We start from the raw sequence: 13695 nt of genomic DNA, 5'->3' as shown, positions 1-13695 counted from the left end.
CAGCATGGCCGGAGAAGCAGTGCTTTGGTGCGTGCCCGGGATCTGAACCCGGGCCGCCAGTAACGGAGCGCACGCACTTAACCACTAAGCCACGGGGCCGGCCCCTAAACACAGATGTTCTAACTATCTCATGTTCTTTCTCCAGGTACATTCAGACTTTTTATGGTGAAAATATCCTCCTCTCTAATATCTTATAGGTATTTATTTATTTTACTCTTCATCGTCAAGTTCCTCGTAAGAATACTCTACAAACTCAAACAACAAATAGGTTCCACTTTGTGTACCAGTCAAGCAGTCTGCTGGAGAGGCTGTCAGTCCTTTGCCATCTAAACTCAACTGGAAAGATGTCTGTGATCCTTTATGATGTCAGCCAAGGACCAGTAATCAGAGGCAGTCATTCGCATGCCCTGCATTCACTGGTCCTTGTCTGCAGTTGCCTCTACTTTCTTCAATTTACTGCTTCTCAACCCCCTTCTTTAACTACTCATCATTAACTCATTCATAAATTCCTCAGTGGACATACAGTAGGTGCCTATTATGCGCCAGAAGTTTCCTTAATGCTAGGTTAGGAGATTCTACGCAGGAAAAGCCCCGTGAGTAAAGGCAGAGGCATGAAACAGCTCAAAGGGCTCCCATTTCTTGTTGTGCCTCTGCCCACTTACACACCCAGAAATACCTGTTCATCCAGTCTCAGACAGTCTCAGAAATCTTCCTGATGCCTGCAGGTGGCACTGACCACCTACAATATGTCACTGCACCATGCTTCCCAAGACCCACATCATGGTGCCACATAATTGCATATGCTAACTCGCCAGTCTCTCTCCTACCACTCAGCCAGCCCATCAGCTATAGGAACTATGTCTTATTTATGTCTATCCCCTGGGTCTCACTGTGTCCAGCAGATTGGGCATTTACGTATTTTTGAATGAATGGATGGACTGTTGGATAGATAAGTGAGTAAATAAATCTAATAAATGTTGGCCAATGAGGAATAATGTATCAAGTTTATACAATTCTAATTTAATCTACCATTTTACTTGAAAACAATAGAGCTGAAGAATTGTGAGTTGGGGAAAATGTGTGATTCTTATTTACTAAAGATTTACTAAATCTACCTTATTTCAACAATTGACATTCCAAAGGTTGTCACAAGAAAGTGAGAGGATGCGAAAGCTGTTTCAACTTTTTATCAAATCCAAGAGTGGCCCAGTGCATAGACACATATCATTAAGGCATGGCCTTCCTCTGGAAGGTAGAGGGAAATGGTGCTGTTGGAGGCAGGACTTGATTTCAAGTAGCAGCTGAACCTCAGCAATGGCCCCTGGCTTTCTGTGCTGGGAGAGAGTTTAATGAATTACAAGAGAGCAATGGGCCTGGAGAGTGAGTCATTTCCTCCTTCTGGCTCTCTGTGGGGTTGGCCTGCGAGACTCTGATTTGGAGTGACCCCTGATGTGTTCTTATCCCCCACAAAGTAGCCTTAAAAATATCTTTGTGCCTAACTGGACGTGAGTTAAACTAAAAAATGACTCTGGCTAGCCAGTAAACATAGGTCATCAAGCTAAGGGGTGGGGGTGCAGCTGATGAATGATATTTGTGTTCTCTCACCAAAAGTGCCTCTTGGGAAGGGGAGAAATGTCAGGGAGAACATCCTAGGAAGAGTGGCAAGCTTAGCCCTCGGCCAAAGTTTCTTATAACAGCTACTGCATGAGGCTGCGTCACCCCAATTACTGCACTAGTGGGACCTAAGGGAAATGTGGAAACTTGCAGGAAAGTCAAACACACACATGCACACACTCACATGATTTGACACCCCAGGGTGGGTGCATTTTGTAAAGGGATTCCTTTGCTGTCAGCACCTGACAAGTGCTGAACCTGAAGATTAGCAGGGTCAGCATGGGTGGGGGTGGGGGGGGTGGATCAAAAGCACCTGCCCCCAAACACACTTTCTTGGTGACAACAGGCCTTGGTGACAATGCACAGGCTTGCTAGTCAGCTGAGCGTATTTGTGGAATAGGCACTGAGAGTACGCTGGGGAGAAAAAGCCAGAGGAAGAGAGGGAGCCAGCTCCAGTTTGCTAAAAGAGAGATTAAATTTCAACCCCCAGAGGAAAACAAAAAGTGAAAATGAAAAATGAAAAACGTTTATTTTTTGCGCTTATTTTGCTTTTTTAAACTCGTACCTGTCTTTGAACTTGCAGAATGACAGATCCATGCATTTTGATCATGGCAGCCTGAATGCTACCTGGCACAGAGGGGCATCTCCCTTGACCTTTCTTTCTGGACAGAGTGGTAACGATGGGGAGAGGGAAGACTGAACTTCCACATTCTGTCTGATCCAGCACAGCTGCATTTTCTCATTCCTGAGAACCGGACGAGTTTCCTGAGCCCTGGGCTGATATTCTGTACCATCTTTGGTACAGCTGTAATTTTACCAGGGGGAGCCTACTTGAACCTCTCTAATCCTTACTGCAGACACCTTGAACTCCTGAGACCACTGTGTATGCGTACACACATTTTAAGGGTTTCTCAGCTGTGCTTCTGAGAAAGTGGCTCTGTCCAAAGTTTAAAAGAAGAAAAGAAAAAAAGGGGGGAGGGGGTAAGTGACACACTTGCCTGATTCTGACCACAAAATATTTCTGTAGCTTTAACATCTACAACAGCAAAAATAATGTTATTATCCTATGCTCACCTACTATGTCTTTCAATTCCTGTTGCCTTTTCTGAGGTGGAATGATGGATACCATGCCCCTCTTCCTGCTTTGAACTGTGGAAGAATTAACCCAGAATTAAAAATATTAGAAGAGTGGGGGCGAAGGGGGAGGAGGCTTGGAAATCAACTGCAACTAGTCTCAGTATTGCACAATCAATTTCAGAACTTTTTTTTTTTCCTCAAGACTTACATTTTGGGAAGGAGCTGTTTTATGAATGGATATAAGTCTGACACATGAAACGCGTGGGATCTGTCTGAGGGCCTTGTTTGGGTCAGTTGTGACATCTGGCTCTTATGAATCTGGCATATTGTGCCTCAAGGAACCACAAATAGTAATCCTTGATAGCGACCACTTGTTACTGCCAACAAACAATGTCAAATGCCAGGGAACCACTCTGGCCACCTCGGCTGAGCCTCTCAGGCCACTGCTGTGCCTGCTGCTGTCAGGGAAGAGTCACCAGGTGCCAGGGCTTCTCACCCCACTACGACCCCGGGCAGCCAGCCCTGGGCCATTGACTGGACAAGTTACAGCCTGGCAGACTCCTGAGCTATCCTCTCAGGAGAGCCGGGTTTAGAGCTCGTGGCTCTGATGGCAGATGGTCTGGATTTGAACCCTGGTTCAGCCACACCTCAGCTGAGAATGTGGCAAGTTATTTAACTTCTCTGAGTCTGTTTCTTTACCTTTAAAAAAAAATAAGTAAAACTTAAAGCAATTAAAATAGCTAACATTTATTGAAACTTCCTATGAGCTAGGCACTCTTCTAAGCATGATACAGGAATTATTTCAGTTAAAATTTTTAAAACATTATGTGATTGGTACATTTGCCACTGAGGAAACTAGCATACAGCCACGTTGGTAGTAAGTGTCAGAGCTAGAATTCTCTACACTTTTTTCTGAGACTCCAGAGCAGTGATTCTCAACCAGGGGGTAACTGCTCCCCAGGGGACATTTGGCAACGTCTAGAGACATTTTTGGTTGTCACGACTGGGGCAAGTGGGGGAGGCTACTGGTATTTACAGGGTTGAGGACAGGGATGCTGCTTAACGTCCTACAGTGTACCCACAACCCCACAGCAGAGAATTACCTAGTCCCAAATATCAGTAGTGTTGAGGTTGAGATACCCTGCCCTAGAGCCTGTCCTCTTAGCCACCATAGTAACAAACTAGCTAATATCTACTAGAAGGGGTTTGAGAGGATAAAAAGGGATGATGCATATAAGGCCCCAAGCACGATGCTTGGCACACAGTAAGTGCTCAGTAAATTCAAACTGCCATTGCTGCTGCTGCCACCATGACTAAGTTGTTCATCCCCAATTTCTTTTCTCTGTTACTAGAAATGTCTTGACGGCTACCTGCACATTGGTGTCATTTCTCTTTGTGAGAAGGGCTTGTGAAGTATAGTTAGAAAAGGCAGATTTCCTTTTTCCCAACTTCCATGAACCCCTCAACACACATTTTCTAAGTGTCTGCTGTGTGCCACAGGGAAGTCATCACACAGGAGTATATCAACACAGAGGCACCACAACTGCTAAAGGAAGAACTTACTACATACTGTTTGAATATAAAGGTCAGCCTGTTCAGAGACATGTTCTTAAATATAGAGTTGCTCTAGAATTCTGTCATATGTTAGGACTGCGTAGTCTAGATTTTAAAGGATTCAAGGATTGGACATACTATAGGGACTGAGTTTGACAGAGAAACTGAGAGTTGAATCAATATCCCTGAAAAATCCCTTGCACACAGGTGAAGCCCTGGAGTTCTGGCCAACTATGAATATCACTTCTAACTGAATTTATAACGCCTACTAAACTGTAATTAAAAGACACTTGAGGGGCTGGCCCTGTGGCCTAGTGGTTAAGTTCAGTGCACTCTGCTTTGGCAGCCCGGGTTCGGTTCCTGGGCGTGGACCTACACCACTCGTCAGCCATGCTGTGGCGGTGACCCACATACAAAATAGAGGAAGACTGGCCACAGATGTTAGCTCAGGGAGAATCTTCCTCAGCAAAAAAAAAAGATACTTGATCATTTGATTATACCATCTGTCAACTAAAAATGCTGGTGTTAGTCACCTACCAACCTGTTACCCAATAACCAGGAAAGATTGGTGAGGGAGCTTTGTAAATGCATTGACGTTCTTAGGATCATCATGACTACAGATCCATCAATGTGTATTGATCTTTAAAATTCTTTCCTTTATACGTTGAAGAGAATCTGAGTCCTTTCACATTCGTGGGGCACACATATCAGGCTATGTGTATTGTGCCTTAGAGGAAAGTGAGACTAGACAGTAAAATGATACTCTGTACTCTTGTGGGTTTCCTAAGAATGCACTTGGATTTACCTTTTAACAGCCCCACAAACTTTTCAAATCTCTTTTTAAACTAAAGACCGTGTAGTTGCATAACAAATACCAGGATTAATGTGATGATCTGTGTGGCTACACTCACTGCCACTTCTGCCTAAAAGCCTTCCTCCAGCTCCCAAGTGCTCCACTGCTTCCCCAACATGTCACTGCAGCACTCTGGGAAGAACCACTAGTTTGCCAAATCTAGTGGACAAGTCCCAAACCTTTTCTTACTGGACACCCACATTATTTGACATGGTCGCCCTCTCACCTCTTAACTCTCTGTCTTTGACTTACATGATTTTGCCCATCTCTCTGACTGGTCATTCTTCTGCTCTAACTTATGCTTTCCAGCAATGACTTCTCTCAGCTTCAGACCCCTCTACATATACAACTGCTAGCTGGATATATACATTCCAACAGTAATCTCAAACTTAATTTGTCCCAAACTTAATTCATTCTATTTGCACCTCATGCCTGCTTCTGTTCATGACTTCTGTATCTCAGTGAATGTCAATGCCATCTTCCCAATAATGTGGTCAGACAACAGGGTGAACTGAGATTCCAAACTTTCTTCTTCACCCCAATAAGGAAACTACCAAGTCCTACAGATTTACCTTTGAATATATCTTGACTCCATTCCCTTCCCACAGTCATTTTCTAGTTTAGCTCCTTGTCATTTCACTCTTGCACAACCGCAATAGTGTCCTTTGCTACTACTCTTGCCTCCAGTATCTCTCCCTTTTGAAACTATCCTCATACAGTCAGTCACATCTAGGCTACGTATGGTCTTTAGGTCAAAGAACCTTTCATTCTAGATTCTAAAAAAAGTCATACTGTTTAAAGTAAAGCATGGTCACAACATAGAATCTGAGATAATTATTTTGGATGTCTGTCCATCTGTGTGTGTGTGTGTATGTCTGTGTGTGCATGCACACATTGACACATGTATTCTCCACCTCAACTACACAGGATTTTTAAATTGTCAATTTGCAAGTTTCTAAAAGCATATTGGTTTTTTTTTTTTTTTTGGAGGGGGTACTCTACAGTAGAAATTGAGGAAATCAGACAAGCAGTTACATGGAAATTAAATTAAAATTAAACTACATTAAATTAAAATGTAAGTTCTTTTAAGACAGCTGCTCATGATCCCTTGTTATGCCTCACAACACTTAGCAAAGTACCTTGTTTAATGTGATTGGGTTCAGATCCAGGAAAGAGGGAACTTGCATTAATCAAAAGCAGATGGGGGCAACTGAACCTCTACAGGTTAAAATGTGCCAGTCCTTGAGGAGAAAATGGAGTGGATTTCAGAAGCAAAATATTTGTGTATGATGAGTTGGAGTTTGGGGAGTTTTTATTTTTTGGTTTTTTTTTTTTTTTTTTTGGAATGGAAAAAAAGAAGCCCAAAGGAGCCAAGAAGACACTAATGGATGAAATGCTTTGCACACATGGGATGGAAAATTGTGCTCGGTTAAGTCAAAATGCAGCTTCTGAAGAACATATTGTGGCTGTGGCTTCACAGGTGCCTGACTCGCTGGCCCCGCAACATCACCGCACCACGTGTTTGGCCCTGGTCCTCTACTCCACCCGCCATGCGGGAAGATCATATTCAGTGATGTAGAAACTTCTAGAACTGCTTGGAATTGCTCCTTGTGGCAAAGAAGATCCCCTCCTTCTCACCCTCTTATCCACACACAGGAGCATTAAAGAACTAAACAGCTCTCATCTCAACTTCCTCCCAATCTCACTCTTTTGGCTCATTCTCCTCTGAAGAGCAGCTGTTTTTCAGCTGATGTTTAAACTCACATACTCTAAATTACTCGATTTCTTCATAAAGCAAAAAGCTCCTTTTCTCTGGTTTGTTTTAATTTCTCCTAAATATCATTCCTACAGGGATACCTCACTCCACACATTTTTAACTCTCTTCAGGAACATATGGTTTATGCACTACAGTATAAATCCAATATTTGCAAATCGAATCAGGGTTGAGATTCACCAAGAAAGGATGCCATTTAAAGAGACCATGTGGAGAATCCTTTTTATTTATTTTTATTTCTTTTCTTTTCTTTCTTTCTTTGTGCTTCCCCCCCCCGAATCAAAGAATCCTTTGATAATGCAAATGACTGATTCTCTTCACTTTTTCCAGAAAACTACACTCCATTTTTATAAGCTAGTAGATTTTTGATTGATGTGCATTGAGATTTCTCAAAAAGGGACACCAACTTGTTCCCAGGCAAGCAGTTACTCTTTGGCCTGGGGCTAGCTTCATGTGTCTCTCCTCATTTTCCCAGCTTGTCCTCACTCTTCAAAAAGTGGTAACTATGTAGGAATATAATAGTTAATAAAAATATTAGAATGCATACATTCAAACAAATGCCAACCCTTCCACGTCATCATGTTGAGACCACCTAGAACGTTCTGGCACTGTACTTTGGGAATTGTTTTTAGTTCCAGTTTGGAAATGACAACAGAAGGACAGGCTACCAAACTTAAGTTACAGCATGCCAGTTCTAGGGACAGGTATGGTTCTGCTGTGTGCTTAGGGCCTGGCCATCTGGACCCCCAGCCTCCTATCCATTGGCCCTTAACTTCTCAATGGCACCCTCCCTCCCACCAGTCCCCTTGTCTCTACCTTTCCTCTACTTTAGGAGTATCAGCAGCTAAACTTAAATGGTACCTATTGTATGCCCAGCACTGTTCTTACCACTTTACATATACTGACTCATTTCATCTGCACTACTGCACTACTGCAGTAACTCAATGCAGTATGTGCATGGTTAGCATCTCCATTTCACACAAAGGGAAGCTCAGGCATAGAGAGGTGTAGACCACAGTGGCAGAGCTGAGATTCCAAGGTTTAACCAGCACACTATATGGCCGGGAGCGAGGAAGGAGCCATGTCTGGCCTCACCCCTGACCATAAGCAGTGTCAGGATGTCAGTGACCTTCTACAACAATAACAACTTACGTTTACTTTGCACTTAGTATATATGAGGCTTTGCTGTCTTATTTTATTTAATCCTTACAATACTCTCTGCAATTCTTACAGTTATCACCATTTATAAGTGAGTAAGCTGGGTTATGCAACTAGCCCAAGGTCACAGAGCTATCTAGTTGTGGGCCAGGGGGTTTACCCACAAGGTTTACCCACTGCAGTGTGTATAGTTAAGCTGAACAGAAAGGAAGAACTGGGCCTCCATTAAAAGAATTTCAGAGTAGTGGGATGGGTAACAGGTTTTTGAGTATATGGTTTAAAGTTCCTGAAACTTAATCATACAAATTTGATTCTTCTTATTGGATCCACTCAACTCACACATGCACACACACATGAACATCATGTAGTGGCACATGTACACATGTGCACATACACACATGCACGTCCACCAAAAAAGCTGCTTCATAAAATAAGACTTTCCATTTTAAAAAGCAGAACTCGTATAACAAGCTACAATAAGCTGAACAAAAATCCATGCCGAAGAAGAGCCTGATAGGATCCTCTTGCTCCCCCTCTGAGGCAGCGCTTGGCTGGCTTGGTTTTGAGGTGGGTAGAATCTCAGGGCTTTCACTTGTTGCTGCAGGGAGATGTAGTTCGTTCAAGTACAGACGAAGAAAATGCTACCTGGAGGGCCTGGCCCCTGCTCCCCGCCTGTGAAGCCTGCTGGCACCTCAGAAATACCCTAGATGGACCAAGAAGTCAACCCCCTAGGGAATCCTGCTCCTCCGCATCCTCCCGTGTTGTGTGTGCCATCAAAGGGGGTCTCCCTCCTCCCACATACCTAGAACCTGAGTCTCACTGCTGTCTTTGATTTGAACTTCTCTAGCCATCTGGTCACTCCCTCTGTCCACTTGTCAGCACTCTGCTGCCATGGGTCAGACCCTCGTCTTGACTTACCCAGCAAGAGTCTCTTCATGCTTTTGCCATTTCAACCCTCTGAACTTCCTGCTCTTAGAATTCTTTTTTTTAAATATGGATTTGTTTAGGTTATTTTCTTACTTAGAACCTTACCAAGACTTTTCTTTCCTTACGAGATAATTCCTTGGTTTATCATTCAGGGTCTTTTCTAATCTACTCCAAACTTAACTCCCATGCCCATCCTATCACCTTTTCCTGCGTCCATGCACCCTGTACTCTTGTCTCCTGGATGACTTAATTAACTTCGAACATGCCAAGAACTTTTATTCCTTTATCACTTTGTCCTTACTGTTTCTTTGGCCTCCAGTGTCTCTCCAACTATTGAGATCATTTGTCCAGGGCTTGACTTACATGTGCTTTTTCTAGAAAGCTTTCCCTGGTACTCCACCCCAGACATTATCACACCAAAGCCCTTTAAAATAGAGGAGCAGCACAACAGTAACACTTACATTTCACTTAGTGTATGTCAGGGCATGTTCTAAACACTTTACACCTATTAACTCTTTTAATCCTCTCAACAATCCTATCCTTATTTTATAAATGAGGAAGCTGAGGCACAGATAGGTCATGGACCTTGCTCAAGATCACACTCATGGTAAGTGGCAGAGCCAAGAACTAAAGCCAGTTAGATTGATTCTGCCTCATCCTGTTTTTTCAAGTGCTTACCCCAGTATCAGCCAGCATGAAGTCTGAAGAGGGCAGGAAATGTTCCATACTGAGTCTTGTATTTTGTAGCCCCTCATACAAGGTGATTTGGTGCATCCTTATGACTGAAGGAAGATGTACTAGTGCTTAATATAAGTTTATGAAATAACTGAAGGAAGCTTTCTTGATGAGTCAGATCATTCCAGTTCCTGCTGCCTCGGGATTATAGAGAAAAACCAGAAAGGGAAACATGTTCTCATTGATAGCTTGTGTCTGACATTTACTTTAAATCAAAGAATACTAACAGAAGAAATTACTATGAATCTTTCCAGTCTCTATTAAAACAGATCTAAGAGTCAGCCTGAGCTACATGGGGCATCTTCAAGCATCACTCCTTAACTTCAACATTGACTTCACTCTTAAAGCCTTGCAGAACCCAAGTGCATCGTCAATTTTCCAGCACACACCACATTCACCTTGGCATTTCCAGGTGGCCTGGGTCATAGAGGAACCTCTAAGGTTCACCTGGGCCTTCTGGGAGGTTTTAACCTGGGCTGTGCTGCGTAGGTGTGCACAGTGTGGGGCTGAGGTCACAGCGGGCCCAGAAGGGAATTCATAGGTCGTCATTTCACTGCATAGAAATAATCAAGCCAGAATATTAATATTGTGGTAATTGCTTCCCCTCTTCATGTTTATAGAGGGAGAGAAACAGCTGGGGTGGTTGACATCTGAAACAGGAGCGGCTGATCGTTACTTGCGCAGCAGATGGGCTTGGGTTATGAATAAGCAGCAAATGTGAAAAAGAGAGTCACAGGGTTTGAGCCAGGCTCGCTTTGTGCAAAACTGGTTAACCCTTGCTGCTTGTCACTGGTCCAAGGTTTGGGTTTCCGCGCTGCTTCTTTTTACAGTCAGAGACCAATGGATGTGGCGAAGACTGGAGCAAAACTGGACTTGGAAAGTGCACGAGAAGAACTGATGCATTTCTGATGAATAAGTGTGAGGTCGAAACACAATAAAGACCCTACCATAACTTACCGGAAGTGAAGCCCCTCTGCCTGTATTCAAGCTCCTAGCAGGTACATAAATCAACACCTCATGAGGGGGGCGTTGATGAAGAATAGGGAGTTCACTGAATGTGATTTGAGAGGTGTCAGAATGTTTCCATTTTCCACCAATACCTCCCTAACTTCTCACTAATGCCTGAAACTTTCTATTTAGGAAAGTATTCCTTCATGTTATATAACTGAATGATGCTCATTAAAATGCAGTGATCCTTGAGAGGGGTGACATGTTGAAACTTCTCAGTGTTTAATATTACCATATGTAAATTAGTTTGTCAGAGCCTTTCCAAACTTCATCATTCCCAGCTCTCAGAGAGCAGCTCCCTGTGGAGTTGGACAAATGATGGGGGAGAGGTTAAAATGAGGAAGGGCCCTAAGCATTTCGAATGCCTTCAACATCTGGTTTTCCCCAGCTCTGCCAGTTACTACCCTTGTTCTCTTGGGCCAAGTCTTGACCTTGGAACATGTAACCTTCAGGATTTTCATTTGAAAAAAGTCATAGCACTATGAATAGGTCATAGGGACCTTGGAACATGTAACCTTCAGGATTTTCATTTGAAAAAAGTCATAACACTATGAATAGGTCATAGGAGGTTGTGCAGATCAAACAGGGCAAAGATTGTGAAAGTACCTTGAAAACTGTGAATATAAAAGTATAAGGTAGTAGTGGCGTGGTGATGACGGTTGGAGTGGTGGTGTGGGTAACAGCTCTTATAACGGGAGGCATGGCATTTTTCAATAACTATGTTTAGTATTTGGGGTGTGGGTAGAAGAGCTTGGAGTCTCTTTATGGCTCAAGTAACCAAAACCTTCACCAAAGGAGGCATAAAATGGCTAACCAGAAATAATTTCTGAATTGTAGTTATAGAGAGGATTCCTACCAGCATTACACAGAAAAGAGCATCGAGTTCATATTTCTGTTTAATATCAGGGATGCTCTGACCTAACCCAAGGGGCAGAACTTGGAGGAACTCTGATTATATTCTGGAAATATCTTTGCAGAATCCATTTATGGCAAAAACACTGGTTCTTTATTTTTATCTCTGTCTAAATTTATAACCTACTTATAAGTTTTGCAAGGATTGCTTTGGGGGCCATTTTTTATCATTAACATAATGTTGACAGAGCATGACACAGAATAAGCAAGGCTACCTCAAGTCTCCACATATTAGTGTTATAAACTTGTGCAAGTTACTTAACTTCTCTGAACTATAATTTTCCTCATCTGTAATGTGGAAATAATAATCATTTCCTTCTATACCACCAAGGGCAGAGAATACAAAGCAGGAATCTCATGGGTAATTTCGAACCACATAGAAAAAGGAAGAGCTAGAGGGGAAATGGGAAAGAATGGCAATCCCCAGGGTCTCAAGCAGAACAGGTAGTAAATATTTCCAGATGGGATTGGTGAGAAGCAAAAATTATTAGCAATTCCTGATAAAGACTGTCCTTAAAATTAATTTTGAGCAATTTCATCAGCAGAAACTATGAGGAAAGATCTACTTGTTAAGAAGAGCACCATATAGGTAGAAGAAAATCAGCAGAACTTGACAGAAGATGGCACAACACCAGACCATTCCCAGCCTATGAGTTCCCAACAGCTCCTAAATGAGGAAGAACTGCAAATTTATGGCGGAGCCACTGTCTTTTAATCATTGACGATTTATATATGCATTAATTTGCACTGACTTGTATACTAAAATATCATTCTCCTTCCATTTTCAACAAATCTTTTGAACACTTGCAGGTATTTTACAGGCTAATATGTGAGCTGGTGGGTTGGCTTGACCATTATAATCAAGGTGTTAATGTCTAGAGTGCACAATTGCTGGCCAGCAGCTCATGTAATTGAATATTGCTTCAACTGGGCCGGCAACTTGGTTTGCTCCACAAGACACAAGCTTACAAGCTGAGTTCTCGGCCAGCTCCAGTTCTCAAGTGCTCATCATTTTTACCTCAAACCATCACCTTATCGCACTTTCCTTGTAACTTCACTCATGCTGGCTCCCTACCTGGCAAGATATATATATGATCACTCGGATCTTTTAACTGCTCTGAAAGTGACAGTAATTGCTCATGGGTTGGGCTTTATTTTGGATATCTTTCTAAACTCCTGAATGAATGAAATCTCAGAATTGCCTGCTGATTTCTACACATTACAAAGCTGAAGTTCTCATCCTGTATTTTTCTTTCTTTCGCTACTCATTTCCTTAGGACTTTTTCTTGTCCTTTTCCTTATCATAGCACATGTTTTAGTGGCTTCTCTTGTACCTGCCAGTTTAGGGCTCCAGCCCTTTTCAAAGGCCCCACAATCAAGTCTTAGAGTCATCGGAGGGTTTCCATGTAATCTCACTGTCAATTCTCCTTAAGCTTCAACCACCGAGTATCCCCCCTCTCCTGCTCTGGCTCCTCCAGTGTCACCTCTTTTACTCCCACTGATCCTTCACATGAGCCACATTCACCCTTGAGGTGCTGACATCCTTGGTTGGTGAAGTTTAACTCTGTGGTATATTCTCCATAAGCCAAAGCTGCTCAAGGTCTCTTCTAGGTATTAGAAAGACGCTCTTCATCTTACTTTTGAGTTACCCTTAGAGGAGAATCAAAGCCAAGTTTTTGGTGCCTCAAATTACTTAGACTATTTAGCAACTGCCCCCTCCTCCATCATGGCCTCTCCAGAACTGGCCAAAACATGATGCCGAGTGCTTGCCACATCCACGGCCCCCGTCTGAGGCCAAGAGCCATGGCGATCCCTCATACACAAATCAAAATGCATCACACCATCTGATCCCACTAGCTGGTCACACCGGTGGGCCAGGGATGGGCATGGGGGCCAAAGGCAGACATCTAGATAGAGGTCAGCCAACTGGCAGACTGGGAAAAAGCTCTCATCAACAGGGCATTCTATAATAGATGCTGACTAACTTAGACTATTCCTTGGGGAGTTCGAACCCAAGCTACATAGTAACTTGATGACTTGACTTCAGAGATAGGGAGGTGACACAGCACCACAATGGCAGAGC

Source organism: Diceros bicornis, chromosome 3 (assembly GCF_020826845.1).
Source record: "Diceros bicornis minor isolate mBicDic1 chromosome 3, mDicBic1.mat.cur, whole genome shotgun sequence".
NCBI lineage: Eukaryota > Metazoa > Chordata > Mammalia > Perissodactyla > Rhinocerotidae > Diceros > Diceros bicornis.
This window is presented reverse-complemented; position numbering follows the sequence as displayed.